Below are 19,002 nucleotides of genomic sequence, written 5' to 3' on the forward strand. Positions count from 1 at the left end.
CAAATCAATCTTGAGTCTTGACAATTATTCGGCGGTCAACATTTTGCTGCCTTTATCACTCCTTTTGGATGGCGGTATAGTTATCGTCATTTCCTGGGGTGCGAATGCCAGTTTCCTCATCGATTCGGTGCCCGAGCGATTAACTCGAGGTGCATTCAGCTGTCACCATCTATTCAACGATCACGCACATCGCTGTTGCTTCGCTAGTTTAACCTTCTTTGTTTAAACTGATCCAGGGACCATGGAAAGAGATTCGGTTCGTGGTCAGCTGGTCTGTATGCTCGTGGAACGAGTTGCGGCCGGAGAAAACGCCAGTCAATTGCGTTTAACTTTTCCTTTCGCTTCATTATTTTCTCGAGTGACGGCTCGCCGCGATGCTGGAAGATCCTCGGAAGCATATACCCATGATATAGGTTAGATAGGGTGTAAAATAAAATAATGCGAAACAGCGTCCATCATCAAACCCTGCAATAATCCTTAAGAGGAAGCTTTAGCTCGGGTGCTCCTATCTAAATACATGTAAAAGGAGAATTCGTTTTTCTCGGCAACCACTGCACCAAATTTGACGAGGTTTGTTGCATTTAAAAGACAAACCAAAAATCTAGTGACTGTTGGTTTCGAATTTTTGAGTTAGGTCGTCAATTTTTTATTATAAATTGGCAAAAATTGAAAATTTTCAAACAATGAGACTATCAAGTTTACAACTATGTAATTCAACCAATAAAAATGATAATACAATTCTGTGAATTGCATCTAATAGTACATCTAAAGCGGACAAAATTGATATGTTACACATGAATATAAAAAATGTAATCAGAGCAAAATACAACTTTTGCAAAACCGTTGTAACCAACATAACAAATTCACGTAAGATGTAAAATGACATATTGAATTTGTCCGCTTTGAATGATCTACTGGATGCCGTTTACAGAACCGCGATATCAGTTCTTGATGCAGAGCTATGAATTTGTAAACTTCGTGCTTCTATTTTTTTCGAACGGTCAAATATTTGAAAATCATTTTAAGAAAATTCAAGCCCTAAATCGAAATTCGGCTTCCAACAGTCACTAGAATTTAACTTTCTCTTTCAAATGCAACAAGTTTCATCAAAATCTGCCCAGGGGTTATCTCATAGAAACGTTTTTGCGTTTTACATGTATTTGAATAGGCCGCGTCGGAGTTGGGCCCGAGCTAAAGCTTCCTCTTAAACCCATAGGCAATATGACTGTCAACCGTTGCCTGGTCTCGTTTTTTCCCTAATTGTACAGCACTTTTCGTGCAAAATTGGCAACTGGAAACAAAAGTCCAAGCAGTTGAGAAATTAAGCGATCTACTAAGGGAGAGGGCAGAGGCAACCGCCAGACAGTAACGAAAAGCGAAAATTAACAAATTTAACCATTGTTTATGAAAATATTAATGGATCAGCGTTTTTTTTTATTTAAGAAGTAGAGAAAACGCCGCCGAAAGTGGAGAATAATTCCGTGAATGACGCTTCTACAGTTATCAGTCGAGACACTTGACGTAGCTATTTCTCTGCTGTGCTTATGTGGGCGTGTTTCTAACCTTCCGCGGTGGCCGCTGCATGTCGTAGAACCGCAGCGTCCTGCGCTCTACGCGGTTGTACAGGACTGGCGGCCACGCATCGTTACGCAAATTCCCAAAGAACAATGCGAGTTGGTTTTGGCAGTTGGTAGAGCAGTAAGCGAGGGGTCCAAAAGAACTGTCATTGTTCCGCAAATATATATTTATCTATAATTCTTCCAGAGCTAATTCAAAAAACGCTACTAGAAATCTTTATTTTACACTTTCGCTTGTTTACTTGTTCTTGGCAGTGTTCTGCCTGCGCTTCTTTCCTGCGTGAGTCCAATATTGATGTGATTCCTTGTTTGCCCCCCTCATTTTCACAGAAAAGTTACTTCAGAACAGACCTCCCCCACGTCCTCACCTCCTCCCCCCCCCCCCCCCGAGCGCGGGTTACGGCGTAGCGGGTCGCGTAGTCCGCCGCGACTGCAACCCACTTGTTTCCTGATGTAGATTCCGGAAATATGCCGAGAAGGTCTAAGCCGACACGATGGAAGGGCTCGACAGGGATGTCGAGCGTCTGCAGGTAACCAGCGGGGAGCTGGGAAGGCTTCTTGCGTCGTTGGCAAAGTTCACAAGCGGCGACCTAACGTCGTACGGAACGGGCAAGGCCCGGCCAGAAAAAACGGCGACGTACTGTAGGAGTTGGAGCGGTCGTAGTTGTAGGGAGGACCTTGGCAGGAACTAGGCGAGCAGGCTTTACTGGCAGTATTTACATTTTGAACAAGACATACATCGACAGTCTAGCGTGACCCCCACATGGAGCCCGCGCAAGACTAACATACAGCAAACAGCTTACGAGCACACAGCTCACTAGGACATTTCGAGCATGACAACGAGCACGCAGCTCACTAGTACATCTCTAGCATGACAACGAGCACTCAGCTCCCGACGACGAGCACGCTCTAGCAGCCAGCAAACGCTGCTTATAAGCACTTGGTCCCAGTGGACGGAAACGTTCGTCCAGTCATCGTTCGACGTCACCGTTCGACGTCACCGTAGATGACCCGCCCTTTTGGAGGAGGGCTCACAAACACGTGTTGCACAGGTTTCAGTGCCGCACACACACACAGGTGTAAAGGTCCGGAGCCGACGTCAGAGGGGCTTCGTAGAACTCTGCTTCGCCCCGGGTGGCGCGGCCGAGTACCACATTCCTGAGATGACCCCGCGCCACGTGGCTGCCGGTTATTCGCGGTTCTCTGAAGTGCGCCCCGTCCGGTTGGATAGTAACACGTGCAGCGGGCTGAAAGCTGGCACGTTGTCACCCCGTCCCGCCATTCCTAACAGTACACGGTCATAGGTTCGAGATACGCCGAGGTGTCCTGCCGTTGGTGCATCGTGAAGCTCTTCTAGAACGGTTGAGCAGAGGTGTTTAGGTATGACAAGTAGGAACTCAGAGCCGTCCGGATGAAGGTTACGACGGTACAGAGTACCGTCGCGGAGGACGAAGAGGCATAGAGTGGCGTCGGCCGGAGAGTGTTCAAAACGGTCGATGAGTGCTCTGATGTAGGCGTCACGACGTTGCTCGTCGGCGAAATGAAGCAGCTGCGACACAGAGAATACGCAAGCAGCACTGGTAATATTGGAGGAGTCAGGGTCGTCAACAGGGTAACGCGACAAGCTGTCAGCGTCTTGGTGCAGGCGGCCAGACTTGTAGACCACGGAATATGAAAATTCTTGTAGCCTCAAAGCCCATCGACCAAGCCGGCCTGTAGGATCTTTTAGCGATGAGAGCCAGCAGAGAGCATGATGGTCAGTGACTACGGAAAAAGGGCGACCGTAAAGGTAAAAACGGAACTTCGCAACCGCCCAGACTACAGCAAGGCAGTCTCGTTCCGTAATGGAATAGTTACGCTCCAATGGTGTGAGGAGGCGGCTCGCATAAGCGATAACGCGATCCTGGCCACGCTGACGCTGGGCTAAGACGGCACCTACTCCATGACCGCTGGCACCTGTACGCAATTCTGTAGGGGCATCAGGGTCGAAGTGGGCGAGAATAGGTGGTGACGAGAGAAGAGTGACGAGACGAGAGAAGGCGGCGGCTTCTGCAGCACCCCAGGAGAATTGTACGCCTTTCTTCAACAGATTAGTGAGGGGTCTAGCAATTGCTGCAAAATCTTGAACAAAACGATGAAAGTACGAGCATAGCCCTAGAAAACTTCGAACGTCTGCGGCTGTCTTCGGAGCCGGAAAGTCTCGGACAGCGCGAGTTTTGTCGGGATCAGGCTGTACTCCGGAAGCGTCAACGAGGTGGCCCAGAACAGTAATTTGGCGGCGGCCGAAACGACATTTGGACAAGTTGCAGCTTCGCCTTTCGAAATACATCAAGTATAGCTGTGAGACGCTCAAGGTGAGTGTCGAACGTGGGCGAGAAGACGATGACGTCGTCGAGGTAGCAGAGACATGTGGACCATCTGAAACCTCGGAGCAAGGAGTCCATCATACGCTCAAATGTGGCACGGGCGTTGCATAATCCAAACGGCATTACTTTAAATTGGTATAGGCCATCAGGTGTGATGAACGCGGTTTTTTCTCTGTCCATATCGTCAACAGCAATCTGCCAGTATCCAGAACGAAGATCAATTGAAGAGAAATAGCTGGAACCGTGGAGGCAGTCCAGGGCGTCGTCTATACGTGGGAGCGGGTAGACGTCCTTCTTAGTAATGTTGTTCAGATGACGGTAGTCTACACAGAAGCGCCACGTGCCATCCTTTTTTTTAACCAACACTACAAGTGATGCCCAGGGACTCGAAGAAGGCTCAATGATGTTTTTGTCTAGCATTTTGTTCACTTCACTTTGAATTACTCGGCGTTCCGACGCAGAAACTCGATACGGTCGTCGGTGAATAGGAGTAGCACCGCAAGTAAGAATCCGATGCTTGACCGCGAGCGTCTGGCCTAAAGGGCGATCGTCGAAGTCGAAAATATCTCTGTAGGACGAAAATACTTGGTAAAGGTCTTCAGCCTGCGCAGAAGACAGGTCCGTCGCAACCATTTTCTGTATCTTGGGATCGGCGGCCGAGGCTGGTACGATGGGCCTGCTAAGCTCGCAAGAAGCATCGGTCGATAAAGTTGCCACGTGATGGTCACCGAGACAATCAACGTTGGCAAGGCAAATACCTTGCGGTAGAATTTGCTTTGCCAGTCCAAAGTTAAAGATAGGCATGAAAGTGCGGTTCGCAGAAATAGTAAGTATACTGTGAGGCCAGTAACGTCATACTGCAGTGGAATGTCGGGCAGAGGAGTGACGAGGTACTCGCCATCAGGAACTGGTGGGGAAGACAAGAGTTCAACATACGCTATTGATTTTGGCGGCAGGCGAATAAAGCCGGTGGGGCGTAGGCGGCGCTGGGGTGCGTCAGAAGGTTCTGCGAGAATCGGCAACTCAAGGCGAAGGGTACTGGTAGTGCAGTCAATAAGAGCAGAATGCGCGGAAAGAAAATCGAGGCCGAGAATGAGGTCGTGGGGGCAATGAGCAATCACGGTGAAGAGGACAGGAGTGTGGCGGCCGGCGATGCTAACACCTATGATAGGCACAGTACCGCCATCCGCAACGCGGACGACGCGTGCCGACGCTGGGGTGAGGAGCTTGTTCAGTCGTCGTCGGAAGGCAGCACTCATAACAGAAAGATGTGCACCTGTATCGATGAGTGCCGTGACAGGATAGCCATCAACGTCAACGTCAAGAAGGTTTTGGTTCGTGTGTAACGTGAGCAGAGGATTTGAGGGCAGGGTGGACAACGCAGCTTCACCTCTAGAAGCTGCAGTGCCTAGTTTTCCGGCTGGATCCGGGAGGCGATAGGCGACGGAGAGAAGCGACGGGGTTGGAGCGAACGAGACTGATGGCGTCGAGGTGAGGGCGAGCGGCTGTAGCGAAGGTTCGGGGCAGGCGCATCAGCGGCAGTGGGTTCATGGCGGGTGGCATAGGGAACAGAAGGTCCAAAGGTGCGGGAATGAGCGGCGGTGTATGTCCAAGGAGGTGGTGGCCATCGGTTGCGGCAGTGACGAGCGACGTGGCCGATGCGACAGCAGTGGAAGCAGATCGGCCTGTCATCAGGGGTACGCCATTCGGACGGGTTGCGGGAAGATGTGGCAGAAAAGGACTGCTGGAGACGAGGAGGGCTGCTAGAGAACTGGGGAGCCGTGGGTGGAGACGATGAACACACGGGGTTGAGATCCATGTTCCCGAATTTCTGTCTGACAATGGCCTGAATCATCGCAGTTGTGGTTGTTGGCAGATTAGGTGGCGCCGCGAAGAAGGTTGGCAAACAGGCGGCCTCGAGCTCACGGCGAACAATACGGGTTACGTCGTCACAGGGGGTGGTCTGACGCGGTCGACCCTCACATGTCGACGTAGCGGCAGTGTTTGGTAGCCGCGTGATGTGATGTGCGATACGGCGGCTCTTAGCTTGTTCAAGGCGACAGCATTCTTTGATGATGGCGTCGATAGTCGAGACGTGGCCGAAAACAAGCAAATTGAAAGCATCGTCGGCGATGCCTTTCAGCACATGCCACACTTTATCTGCTTCAGACATAGTATCGTCTGCTTTGCGGCAGAGAGTCAAGACGTCGAGGATGTATGAAACGTACGGTTCTGTAGATGTCTGAACACGAGACGCAAGAGCCTTTCTCGCGGCAGCCTTGCGCCCAATGGGGTCGCCGAACAGTTCCCTGAGCTTTTCTTTGAAGCTGTCCCAACTGTTTATCTCGTCGTCATGCGTTTGGTGCCACACGCTTGGGGTGCCGCCGAGATAAAAGATGACATTGGCGAGCATGATCGTTGGGTCCCACCTGTTATTAGCACTGGCGTGTTCGTAGAGCTTGATCCATTCGTCAACGTCCTCTCCCTCCAGGCCAGAGAACACACCAGGGTCGCGATGTTGGGCAACCGTGATGATTGGAGCAGTCGGACAAGCCGAAGCCGTTGCAGAGACGGTCTCGTCACCGGAAGGCATGGTGACAAGCTCGATGTACCGACCACTCCGGAGTTCCGTGGTGAGGACGGGGATCGCTGACCTCCACCTGTCGCTGGGACGGGGATCGCTGACCTCCAATCTGTGTATTTCCACGTGTGGAAATACACAGATGAAAGAGGCTATACACAGGCCATTTACACTTGAGCCAGACCGCCAGGCCGACACTCGCTCGCGCCAAGGGCAGAGACCCACTTCGTCGTCGTTCTCGCGGCGGCTCGTCCCTCGAGCATCGCTCGATGGTATCGTAATAATACTAAGGAAATTTCTGCAAACTACCTGTGTCTTTTGTATCCCTTTCGACAGGTCACATAATTGATGACTAGAAAGTGGAAAAGGTAATTCCCATTCATAAATCAGGCAATAAACAGTCACCGTTGAATTATCGTGCAATATCTTTAAAGGGACACTAAAGGTTACTATTAAGTCAACGTGGACTGTTGAAATACCATCACAGAAACCTCGAAACGCTTGTTTCGTGCCAAGGAGAGACTTATTTTAAGAGAAAATGCGTTTTGAAGCGTCCGCGTATCTCTAGCGCAGTTCAAATCGCCCGCCCTCCGATCGCGGAGTACTGACATCATGGTCTCATAGTGACGTTGCGCCATCGGTGAGTATAACGGCGTCCGCAGACGGCGCTACGGCTTTTCTGCGCAAAACGCGAACGCGCGGCCAGAAACAGAGCCAAGACAGAGCCGACAGCAGAGCGAAAGCGGGAGTATGGTGGCTAGCGGAAGGAGAAACGAATTACGTCCCACATTACGTCCCACGGCACACGGAGAGTCCGTTTTCATTAAACTATAGGCTGCGGCGAGCTTGCAGCGTGGTCGGCGTGGTCTATGAGAAGCGACGAGCCTTTTCGCACTCGCAACAGGGCATAAAAATGCGCGAATCGACGCAAAACTCGGCCTAGAAACGTGCTTCGCCACAGCCAGGGCTCAATACGACCCAAGCTGGCACGACCCAGATGTCGCTTCCCGCACCGCCACCAGGCGCCGCTACTATACCTCAAACTCCAGCGCAAGACCCATAAGCTGGTACTTCATTCTATGACGCTAACTTCGACGCTCGTCGCAATGGACCCTGACACCGACAGATTGGCTCGCGATGGTGGGCTCAACTTCAGCGATTTGAGCACCGACGAGCGCGACCTGCTGCTGAGGGCTCGCACTGCCGGCGTCGTTGCGTACTACGACGGCGGCCTCGACACCGGCTCTCCGGAGCGGGAAAGCAACGAGGGCTTCCCACGACATCACATGGACGTGGCACTCTCGCTGCTTGTTCCAAATGAAAGTTTCGCGAGCCAGCAGAACCCTCACAGCACGACGCGATAACGAAACTACTGAAACTCCAAAGCGTGCGCGGCGCAGAGTCGAGCGCGCAGAGTCGAGCGAAAACGAAACCTTTCGAACACCCATATTACTGAAGGGCAACGTCAAAACGTTATTTTTTCTTAGAATCGAATAGACGTAGACAAATAGCATTTTTTTTCCGTCTTATAATCGAATGAAATGATATTTTTAATACGAGTAGTTGAGTATTAGTAACACAAATTATGAGGAGTCCTTTCGTCATCGGGCTAGTACCGGAATGTCGCTGGGGGGTCTCAAATCGTGTCATGCATTTACTTCAATTTCTCGGTTACTAAAGCTCTGTTCGCGATTATATTGACGTCTTAGATGTTCTAGAACATTGCTCTACCACTTTAACTTGAGTTTCTGGTAACCTTTAGTGTCCCTTTAACAAGTATACCCTGTAAAATCATGGAGCATGTGGGTTTATTCACAAATCATGAACTTCATAGACTCCAACAATTTCTTTATATATAGTTCCTCACAGCACGGTTTTCGCGAAGGTTTATCCTGTGAAACTCAGCTAGCTAACTTTCTTCATGATTTACATTTAAATTTGGACCATTATCAACAAACTGACGCCATCTTAGATTTCACGAAGGCTTTCGATAAAGTGTCTCATCAGCTTCTACTAATTAGACTTTCTGGTCTAAATATTCAGCCTCTTGCTCTTAACTGGAGTGAAGCTTTTCTGAGCAATCGTTGCCAATTAGTCTTTGTTAATGAGCACATTTCTAATCCTCTCCCAGTAACGTCCGGTGCCCCTCAAGGGTCGGTATACTGGGGCCCTTGTTGTTCCTAATATACATAAATGACTTGCCTTTACGGGTAACATGTCAGATTCTTATGTTTGCGGACGACTGCGTCATTTATCGTTCCATCACTAACCTTTCTGAGCAGCAAGCTCTTCAAAATGATCTTAACTGTATTCAAGTATGGTGTGACCAGTAGCTCATGACACCTAACCCCACTAAATGTAAATCAGTATCTTTTTCGCGTCGTCGCAGTCCCTTATCTTTTCCTTATGCTGTCAGTAACGTTAATGTTGAGAGTGTCGAAACATATAAGTACTTAGGAGTAAAATTGTCATATGACCTAACATGGTGTGCACATATCACTAACATAGTAACGTCTGCTAACAGAACACTCGGCTTTCTAAAACGTCATCTACATCACGCACCTGAGCAGTTAAAGTTGCTGACTTAAAATCCATTATCAGGCCATAACTTGAGTACGCCGTAGGCATCTGGAGCCCGCATCAGGTGTACCTTACAAAGACACTTGAGGTAGTGCAGAATCGAGCAGCCCGATTTATTCATTCATCCTATTCGTATCGTACCAGTGTATCATCCTTAAAAGCAGAATCATCTCTATCGTCTCTCGCACTTCGTCACCGCATCGCATCTCTAGCCCTGTTCCATAAGTTTTATTAAAGCACCTGTGAGCGTCCAAGCTTTATCATCCCACCAGCCCGCATATCTCATCGTACCGGCCATGCCCTTCAAGTCGCCCGGCCACGCAGCTGCACTGCTACATTCTCCGACTCCTGTCTTCCACGCGCAGCATCCGGTTGGAAAGACCTTTCCCACAGCATTGCCGCTATCACCTGCCCGACATTTCTTCAAAATGTAACAGACTACCAGTCGCGTAATTAACATGTGGCTACCTTTGTTAAAAAAAAAATTCTGCATATCCAGTCCTTATGTCACAGCCCCTAAGGGGGTCCTTAAAGGGACACTAAAGAGAAAAATGATTTATTCTGCATCAGTAAATTACCGTTCTACAACACCAAAAACGCCACTCTTACAACGATAAGACGTTTGGTAGGCCAGAAAAAGCGCAAGAACGAAAGACGGGTGGCGACGCCTTCTTCCCGCACCTGGTCGCTGTGACGTCATGTATTTTGATGGCATCCTTTAGGGCCTACCTAATTATACAGCGGTAGACTGAATACATTGTGTACTAACGTAACCAAAACTTAAACATGGCAAGTTTCGGGAACCTTTACTCAGCCAACACGGCCCAAATGCGAAAACGTACTTTGGAATCCCTGACGTCACGCTGACGCACCGGCCTCGGGGTTTCGGCGCGAAATTCAAATACTCATACTTCGACCTTCATTTTCCCATCTAATAATCAAACTATTATTCTGAAATGACTGCCTGCACGGTTCTCAAACAATGCTGTATTAGTCTAAACTGATTTATTGTTTCGCTTTAGTGTTCCTTCAAGGTAATAAAATGAAATGAAATGTAACTGGAACGTCTATGTGTTTCGTCCCACACTTCGGGAAATGACTCGAAAGTGGTGTCATCCTAGAAATTCATTTCAAATGGATACGTCTTGTAAGCTTACCGCCTATAATTCATAAATTGCAATATGCGCCGTAAAGTAATTAATAAGTTAATCAGTGTACCTTTAATTCGTTGAATATGTGTTTTGATTTCTCCTGCTAAAAATGTCGGCCTCTTCGAATAATCCAGCACAAGGACAAGAATTATGCTATCTGCCACACGTGATTTTTAAAAATGACATTAAAGTGAAGAATGGTCACCCTGTAAAAGTGACACAAGTGAATAAACCCTATGATCTGGTAAAGGCACTGGTCGAGTTTCATCTGTCGTTAACTTCCGCTAGGCTTATTAGGACAACTCAGTGCCTCATAGGTGTATCTCGCGGAAAAAACAACTACAAAAACTACTACTTACATCGCCCGAACGCGGCGTTAATGGGGAAATAAATAAATAAATAAATAATAAGAAGCAGGTCGCGTCTGCTTTCTGGGGTGCAATTTTCCAGCCGGGCTATCGAGCGGCCGTGGGATCAGCGACAGTCGAGCCCCGGGTTGAGTCAATCCGCCCTACGCAGTATTCGTCGAGTCAGGCCCAACGCGGTAGGCAAGGGACATAGCACAATCATATGTCAAATGGGCGGTGCAGAAGCTACAACCGGGCACTGTGCTCGAACGCTTTGTTGTCTCGTCTGGAAGCTACCGGCTGCTGCGACCTTGGCCCGCCAGAAACGAGTCCGTGTGAGTGCAGTCGGCCCGGGCTGTGTCGGACAGGCTTCTGACACGACACGATCACGTCGAGGTTTATGTGAGACAAATAAATAAGTGGAAAAAACAACAAGAACGCAATACAGCTAGGACGGACAGCCACGTTAATTGCTTTTCGTTTGTTTGTTTTATTCGCGACATTCAATTTCAGCAATTGTGACTGAGGAGCTCGTTATGCAGCCATAAGACCGAAGTTGAAATCAAAGCCTGTATGCGAACTGAGCCGTAACGCGTGCTTATCTAATGCCGGGAAATCCTCGGGAGGGGGGGGGGGGGGGCGTATGCCTTTGCAAGCGCTTCACACTTCGCGGCGCCGCGCGGAGTGTGTGACGCGTTTGATACGGTTCGGGGGGCGAGGTCGGTCATTGAGCTCGAGGAGGCGCGGGGATCATCCGGGACATCGTAGCGTTGAACTATAGTATACGAACCGCGGCTCGCCGGCTAGACGATTGCAGGGCCGCCATTCAGCGCTGACAGGGGTCGCCTGGATTCGATCACGGCGCGCTTTCCCCCGTGTCTTCACTGGGACGATCAACGGAGGTCAGGAAGCAACGGCGGCACGCGAAAAAGTGAGGCAGGAAGGCGTGGGTGCAGAGAAGCCGGTCTTGGGGGAAGAGGGGGTTGTACGACCTCTCGTAAGCCACGCGGCGCTTGCCGTGTTCATGCCGTGTCATTGCGAGAGCACAAACGGTCACGGGTGTCCTCGCAGCGGGTACTTGGGACATTTGCGCGATTTATGTTCTAGCACGGGAGGAACTCCAGGGGCCGTGATGAGACGAAAAACCGAAGCGACAAACTTCAGCTGTGTGTTGTACGGGCGCTAAGGCTGTCTGAAGAGCGACTTTATAGCAGCGCTCCTCATAACAGCCTCGTGTATTAGGTGTCACTTTTTTTTTTATTAACGCTCGAGGCACGTTCGCGGCGTCGCCGTCGTGCTGTTCCGCTAGAGACTGCGTACGCGGAGTGCGTTTGACTGCAAAAACGACGAAGCGAAGTGGACGTACCGTCAACGCTCCGCTCAATTAGCTCGGTGGCGAAGCCAGGACAGCGTCTTGCTTAGCAGAAATCCTGAGACTATAGCGTAATGTTAAAGATATCGGTCCGCAATTGTGCTAAAATATGCATTGGCGGTGCAATGTTATTCTGGACTGTTAGACGGAGGCTTTAAGAAACTTAACAGCATTCCGTGCCACATTTTGAAGAGGGATATGTCACAAATGGCGATAGTCTCAAGAATTGTTAAGCAGACATGATTTCACTGCTGCGTAATTTCACGATATCAACACGCAACGTAAAGTGAATAAGTAAAATGCTAATTAGCTGTTTTTGAATATGCTGCTATACATAAGAACTTCTTCGCGCACGGGGACATGCCACATTTCTCCGCAACGAACCAATGTTTCTATGAATCCTTCGGTGTATTGCTTTATTTTATCATGGCTGCGAACAACAGCGTGGCTGAAAGGCTCTTACGGGGTTGCTAAAAGCATTAGATCGTTCTCAGCTCCGCTCCTTCACTTCCAACGCGACCAGCCAAAGCCACCTTTGGCTTCGAACCAGCACGGCAGCTGTGTCCACGTGATCCCTCATGCTATGTCACGCCGACGGCAGCGCCAGTCTTTCCAGTGGTGTCCTTCGCCTTCATTTTTCTTACTGTACACGCGGCCAGATCTTTGGTGGTTCGTTGGTTGCGTTTTACAGGAAGATAAAATGTGACGACTTTGTCATTTTTAAGCACGCGAGAGGATGAAAGACGCAGGAAGTGAATATAAAACACGACGCAAGTGCTGTCCCACTTCCGTGTTTGTCTTTTCGCGTTAAATATCACCGTCCCATCATGTCCAAATGTACATGTTACTGAACTTACTGGCAGCGGCTTCACGCTGTTGTAATACACAATACACCAGCTCATTTCAACGACCCTCAGTGAAAGTTATTTCTTTCTCGTTTATTTGTCAGCGCGTGCGCTAAAGGTTTAATAAGGGTGACCACTATAAATACAGTAGCGTGATCGAGGCACGTCCAAGTACGCCATAATATATATAAGCAGGTCACTGGTTATACTACCCAGCGTATTATGCCCACGGCCTTCGCAACAAGACCAAAGCGATCGCAACGCCGTATCGACCGCGAAACCCCCTGCGAACTTGACTGAAAACGTTTTCGCATTCTTTGTTTCCCCTATAGTCAGACATTGTATATAGAACGCAAGCATTCATTCTGCACGGAACTTTATGGGAACATGTGGACGAACCCGCCTGTGAGCAAAGCGGCCTTCGCGCACATCGCAGCATGACAAGCGGCTGCCCGAGAATGGGCGAAATACGCCTTTTACAGCCACGTTCAGCTGTTCCTGACGGCCCCCGGTAAACCCAAGGCGGGGCAGTGACTGCAGAAGGGGAAGAGGTGGGGGAGGGGAGGCGTCTTGCCTCCGGCATCCACGTGCATGCCTGCCGATGCCGCCACGAGATGGCGGGATCGATTAAGCGGCTGCGTGCTTCCGTTTGGGAAGCGGGGGGAATCAAATCGCATCTTAATGAACCGCTAATGAGTAGCTCTAATGAATTCTAAAACACACGTCGCTGCAGCGCCGCCAACCACAGTGTATACGTATACGCGACGCGTAGACAGCCGTATACAACAATGACGCCATTCGTTAATTTTGACTAGATTGCATGAGGTCACTTTCCAACAACGCAAACCAGGCACATTAAGTTTTTTTTTTCGTTTTTTCCCCACGCATTTTGGTTTCGTTGCGGGTCGATGCAACTTTAGCTAATTAAGAACACCAAAGTGATTTTCTATTTTGGATGTGAGCGTGCACAAACACGCGCACAGGTTACAGTGAGCAATGCCGCAGTGCGCGCGGCTATTGGCGGCGAGGAGTTACGGAGTCGCCATCTATCGGAAGCGCCTCGATGGCGTAGTATGAGGGATCACGTGGCGCGCTCCTCATAGGTTTTGCTGTCAGCGCTCACTGAAAACACCACGCGCGAGCTCTTCCGGACATTTCTGTAAGTACTTTCGAAACGAGAGAAGCTTTTTACTGTCTAAATAATAATCTTGGGCAAACTGAAAGAGCACAATCGTTTACAGACGCTATCTCTTTACCGAATACGTACAGTGAACACCACTGCGCGCGGTCGCCGCGATGGAGTCTCCTGAACCGGCTTCTTGCGTGAAAGGTAGGTAAACGCTGAGAACAAACTACGTGAAATATGTTCTTATAGTGTTTGTATAACTAAATGGAGCGTAATAGAATGAAGCCTCAATGCAGCGATCGCACAGATTCGCAGCGACCGACTGCGCGTCTGCATGCTTGTCCGCGCACTGTTTCGCTTTCGCCGCGTGCCCGTTTTAGCACTGTGCTATGAGCTTTAGGCCGCAGAATATGAGCATTTGACAGTATACAAGCAACCATTGCTGCGTGGGCGCTATCAGAGCTGTTCAAAAAATAATTTCATTGTAGAGACTTTGACGCCTACGGGGACTGTGATGTCCCGTCGCGACGATTCAATCTTTTTTTTTCTTCTAAATACTTTTACCTTTGAATATTATTTCTAGAGTTGCGTCACACTGTATGCTTATCGGTGTTCTCAGCGTGCGATCTCCCGCTGCTCCTTTTTTGTAATCCAGTGCACTAATTCATAACACAAACATGACCATATGCCATGCTTTCTTTTTAATGTGCTTCTTACCGCTCCCTTTCCACTTCACTGAACTTGCCAGTATCTATAGCATCGACAAGTTCATAGACCAAACCGTCGTGACATTACTCGGGCAACGGACTCAGGCGAGCGTCTCAGTGCGCGTTTTCCGAACATCACAGACACGGCGCCGTAGCAGAAATCTTCCTCGCGTCTGTGCTTGCTGGATACTCGAGTTGTAGCCGATGACTGTTTGCCGGTTTTATGTTGCGCGAGCCAAGCTTCACGCAGCTTCTTGTCCTGCGGCTACGTGTGAATAAGGCTGACACCGGCTTCCGTTACGTGCGTCCGGCCCTGCGGAACCGACTAGTAGCCTACCATGTTGCGCGCCTTCAAAGGCAGCCACTACCTACTGTAGTGCTTTCAAGCGTTGTAAAGGAGACACTCGAAGCGGGGAAATCTCGCCACTAAATGAGGACCGCAGCGTACGAGGGAATTTAAACTCTCGTTTTCAGCTCGCTTCGGCGCTCCCGAAGCAGCCGACGCGGCCGCTATGTCCACGTGATCCCTCCTAGCACGTCACGCCGACGGTGGCGCCAGCTTTTCCAGTGGTGGAGCTCGAGGCCAATAGCTTTCAACTGTTTCTGTGAACAGAACAGCGTTGGTTTCTCCCAAGGGACGACGGCCACCTGACATGGGACGTGTTCCGAGTCCCGAAGGTTTTTCAGGCGATTTTAGCGGCTATAGAGGATGATGTGGAGCAAACAGAGCCCGTGCTCCGGCCCGCTGCCCCTCCTGCTTTGGCGCCCTGGAGGCTGCCGAGGCACCATACAGAGCTGCTACGGTGGCTCGGTTGTAGCGCAGGCTAAAGCCTCTTTAGCGCTAGCGTGAAGCACGCCTGCAACGGGCCAAGCTGTCGCAACTATCTCGTCGCCGGAAATTCTTCAGTCCACGCGCGTACGTCAACGTGGCCGCGCACGGTACGAGCGCAAACGCGTTGACGACGCCACGCCCGGGAGCGGCTTGACGGGCTGCTTATCGCGCAGTGGCACTCGAGAAAGAGGACGCAACAGCGCGCTTTCGTTTACGCACGCGGGCACCTACGCGTAGCGTACAGTGGGTCCACTGTATAAGCACCTCTTTATAAGATACTGCGTGAGCAAGCTTGCTTGTTTCAAATCTGTCTCGAATGCGTCCGCTACGGCGTTTCGAGACTCGATGTCTAGATGTGACCTTCATTTTGGCAGGGGCATCGCAGCGTGTAGGGTGACCCTCCACCCTAACATCTTTTTCACAAACATTGTGTGACATAAAGCAGACAACTCGCATAAGCGGCTGGACAGCAATGGCGATTGGCATACTGAATACAGATTTTGTTTGTCCAAGATCACTTAAACGTAAAGGCAAATAAAAAAAAACAAGATTTCTTAAACAGTTATTGCCATCATCGCTTTGTACTGGTCGTGCTTTGAGCAAAACATTTAAATGTGTGCCGATGAAAACTTGCCACTAAGCTTAAGAGGCAAACCTCGAAAAAGATTTATTGAAATGTTTTTGAACGCCGCCCACTCGGTCAACGTGCGCAATAAAAGCGCCTTTCACTTGTTCCGCAATCGTATAGGCTTCCTTTAACTGCGAACAGCAAGAAATGAAGGAAAGTCAAACGGGAATGAATTAATGGGTTTTACGTGCCAAAACCACGATTTGATTATGAAGCACGCCAAAAGTCAAACGGGCCCAGCGAACTACTGCGTATTCCGCGCAGAGACCTGTCCCGCTCACCAAGGCCGCATGCCGCGCGACGTGTATGACATGAGAGTGTAATGGTATAGCGCGACTGTCTGCACACCCCGTCGCACGCGCCCCCCGGATTCCGCTGGACTGAAGCCAAAGTTGTAGGTCGCACGTCTCGGCGTTTCCCATTGCAGGCGGTTCGCATGTGCGCACACAATCACCGAGCGGAGCTGAGACGGGCCGCCCGGGCTGCAGTCGACGAAAGTGAAGATACACGGCTCATCTGCTTCTTTCTCTCTTAAAAATCCCCAAGACACGACGGAGGAACGAGATATGGAAGGGGGGGGGGCACACTTTTAAAGCGGAGCTGCCTTAGGTTGGTTTCCAACGTTTCGTGATGTGCGCAGGCAAGAACGATGGCGGCGCCTATAGAGCTAAAATAGCTTAAGCATAAGACAAAATCGTATCAGCGAATGTGTCCCAGCTGCGTTTGAGGCCAGATGTGTCACCACCGGTCATGGATGACGGTTTGATGTGTCGCGATCTACGCAAACAACGACAGCGCGGCCGTTGCACCCCGTGCCTTATCGACGACGGGCGAGACCACCGCCGTGGAATGTGCCGACGCGTGCGCCGTATACAGGCTGGGGACGGAATCGCTGTCGTCGCCGTATACGTTCATCCCGGAACGTCAAAGGGGGACCTCGAAGACTTTATGATCGACACATTTGGGTGGATCCTCCCGGCGGACCCCAATCCCATCGTCAATTTGGGCGACCTTAACGTCGATGTGTCTCGTCCCGACGGAAAGTGGTTCCTGGCGTTTCTATTGGAAAGGTTCGGCCTTCAATGTTACACCAAGACCAATGTCTCCACGACGCGCCATCGGTCGTGCATAGACATAAGGTTCGCTAAGAACATCTCTAGTGTCGTCACAGAGCCCATGACCGTCTATCATAGCGGCCATAAAGTTATAATTACTGTGGTCACGAGATAAACGTATATACAAATAGACATAATAACGTGCATATATTTGTTATAGCTGTTGCCGTTTTTATTTTATTTATAGTTATATACAGCTTCGCTGGTCATCCACATTCACAGAGTCGAATGGCTCTGAACTTTTTTAAAAAAGCTTTTCCTCAGCGCACACGCCTTTTAGGTGATATAACCGCACTTTATTACAGATGATTCCCCTTTAGACGCAGCACACAAGCAGTAGGAAACTTGAAGTAGCTGAGCATGAAAAGCAACACGTCGTTTTCAGATCACATGCGACTTCTAATGCCACCTTGCTGTTGCCAATTTGGCCTGTTCCGGAAGTTGCATCTATAAACTTGTTCGAAGCAACTGTACCCTTCTGAGTGCTTTCACCATCGTACTTACAACGGAAGGTCAAGAAAACAACGAGCGAAACTTTTTCGTGAACAGATGCTTAGAACATTTAATGTTTCTTAAAGCTTGACGCAACATCCGTAATATAGTAGAACAAGTTAGCAGACACACTTATGGGACATAGCTCAATTCGCCAGCTTCGTTATGCAGACAAGCGGGCAGGACATTCCAGACAAAGTGCGCAGCGATCAGACGGCCAGACTATGAAGTGGACTGATGAACTAATTCGTTACTGAGCTAAAAATAAGCGGCTTAAACCTTAGGGGCCTTCATTTTGGGGTATAATTACGGATTTTTGCGCTCCGAACAAGTTCTATTTAAATCAGGTTAAATCCGATTTCTTCCCGAAGTTTCACCCTATCGAAAATAATAAAAATAAATGAAGGTGTTCCAAAAACCAATAAATATTGCCCGCCTTGTGTGAGCAAGTGGTAAATGTATATATTGATGTTAACCACGCATGAATATGATATATGCTTCCTTTTAGCTGAACACGCGAGCAAAAACCGGGATATACACAGACCGCGCCCACCGGCCTCGAGTGAACGAAAGCTTCCTGCCCTTTGTAGCAGCATTTACGTGAATACAATGGCACGTTGTATCGCATTTTCCTCAAGTCTCATAAGACGGCATGAACCGAACCTATGACTCTTTGAAACTATGGTAAACATGAAACTAAACATGAAAGTAGACCGTAAAATTATCTTTTGCCTCTTTCTCTTTTTTTTCTTTTTTTTTTACTTAGCTGAAAATACTTCCGTAGTGTCTTTAATCAAATAATCCGAGGACACCTAAGAACTTGAAATCCTCGCTGGCAAACGAGTGCGTTGAGAGGCTTGGCCAACGCCTCCTAGCTAGCACTAGGTCGGTCCGTGACATCATGCTACCTTGCCCGACTGCCATAGAATCTAACGGGGACGCTCACTAGTAAGCTGCGGTGATCTTGTGGTCACCTTTTTCGTCAGGCCAGCCTTGGCAATAAAAATTTCGGTCCAAGTAGCAAGATGTCATGAAGCAGAGTGCACAGGCCTGCTATCCTAGGGTGCGCTGGTTTAGCCCAGTGGGTAAGACACTGCTGTGAAGTCAGGGTCCGTGCGGCCACGAATATATTATGGATGGTGCCGTGCCAGGTGCCGGAGAAAGAGTACCGAGCAACGTATAAGAGAACAGAAAATGGGATTATATTCAAAAATGGTACACGATTCAGTTTTACAAACACAGCTCCAACTTCCGCAGCACACTACATATGCTAGTCTTTGCAT

General features: G+C 49.4%; 1 protein-coding gene across 2 annotated transcripts in view; it reads right to left on the reverse strand.

Annotated features, from left to right (window-relative positions):
* Window positions 1-19,002, reverse strand: part of Syn1 (Syntrophin-like 1) — a 151,241-nt gene that overhangs the window by 118,845 nt on the left and 13,394 nt on the right. The gene's annotated exons all lie outside the window — the stretch shown is intronic.

The sequence above is a fragment of the Dermacentor variabilis genome, chromosome 1, assembly GCF_050947875.1.
Source record: "Dermacentor variabilis isolate Ectoservices chromosome 1, ASM5094787v1, whole genome shotgun sequence".
NCBI lineage: Eukaryota > Metazoa > Arthropoda > Arachnida > Ixodida > Ixodidae > Dermacentor > Dermacentor variabilis.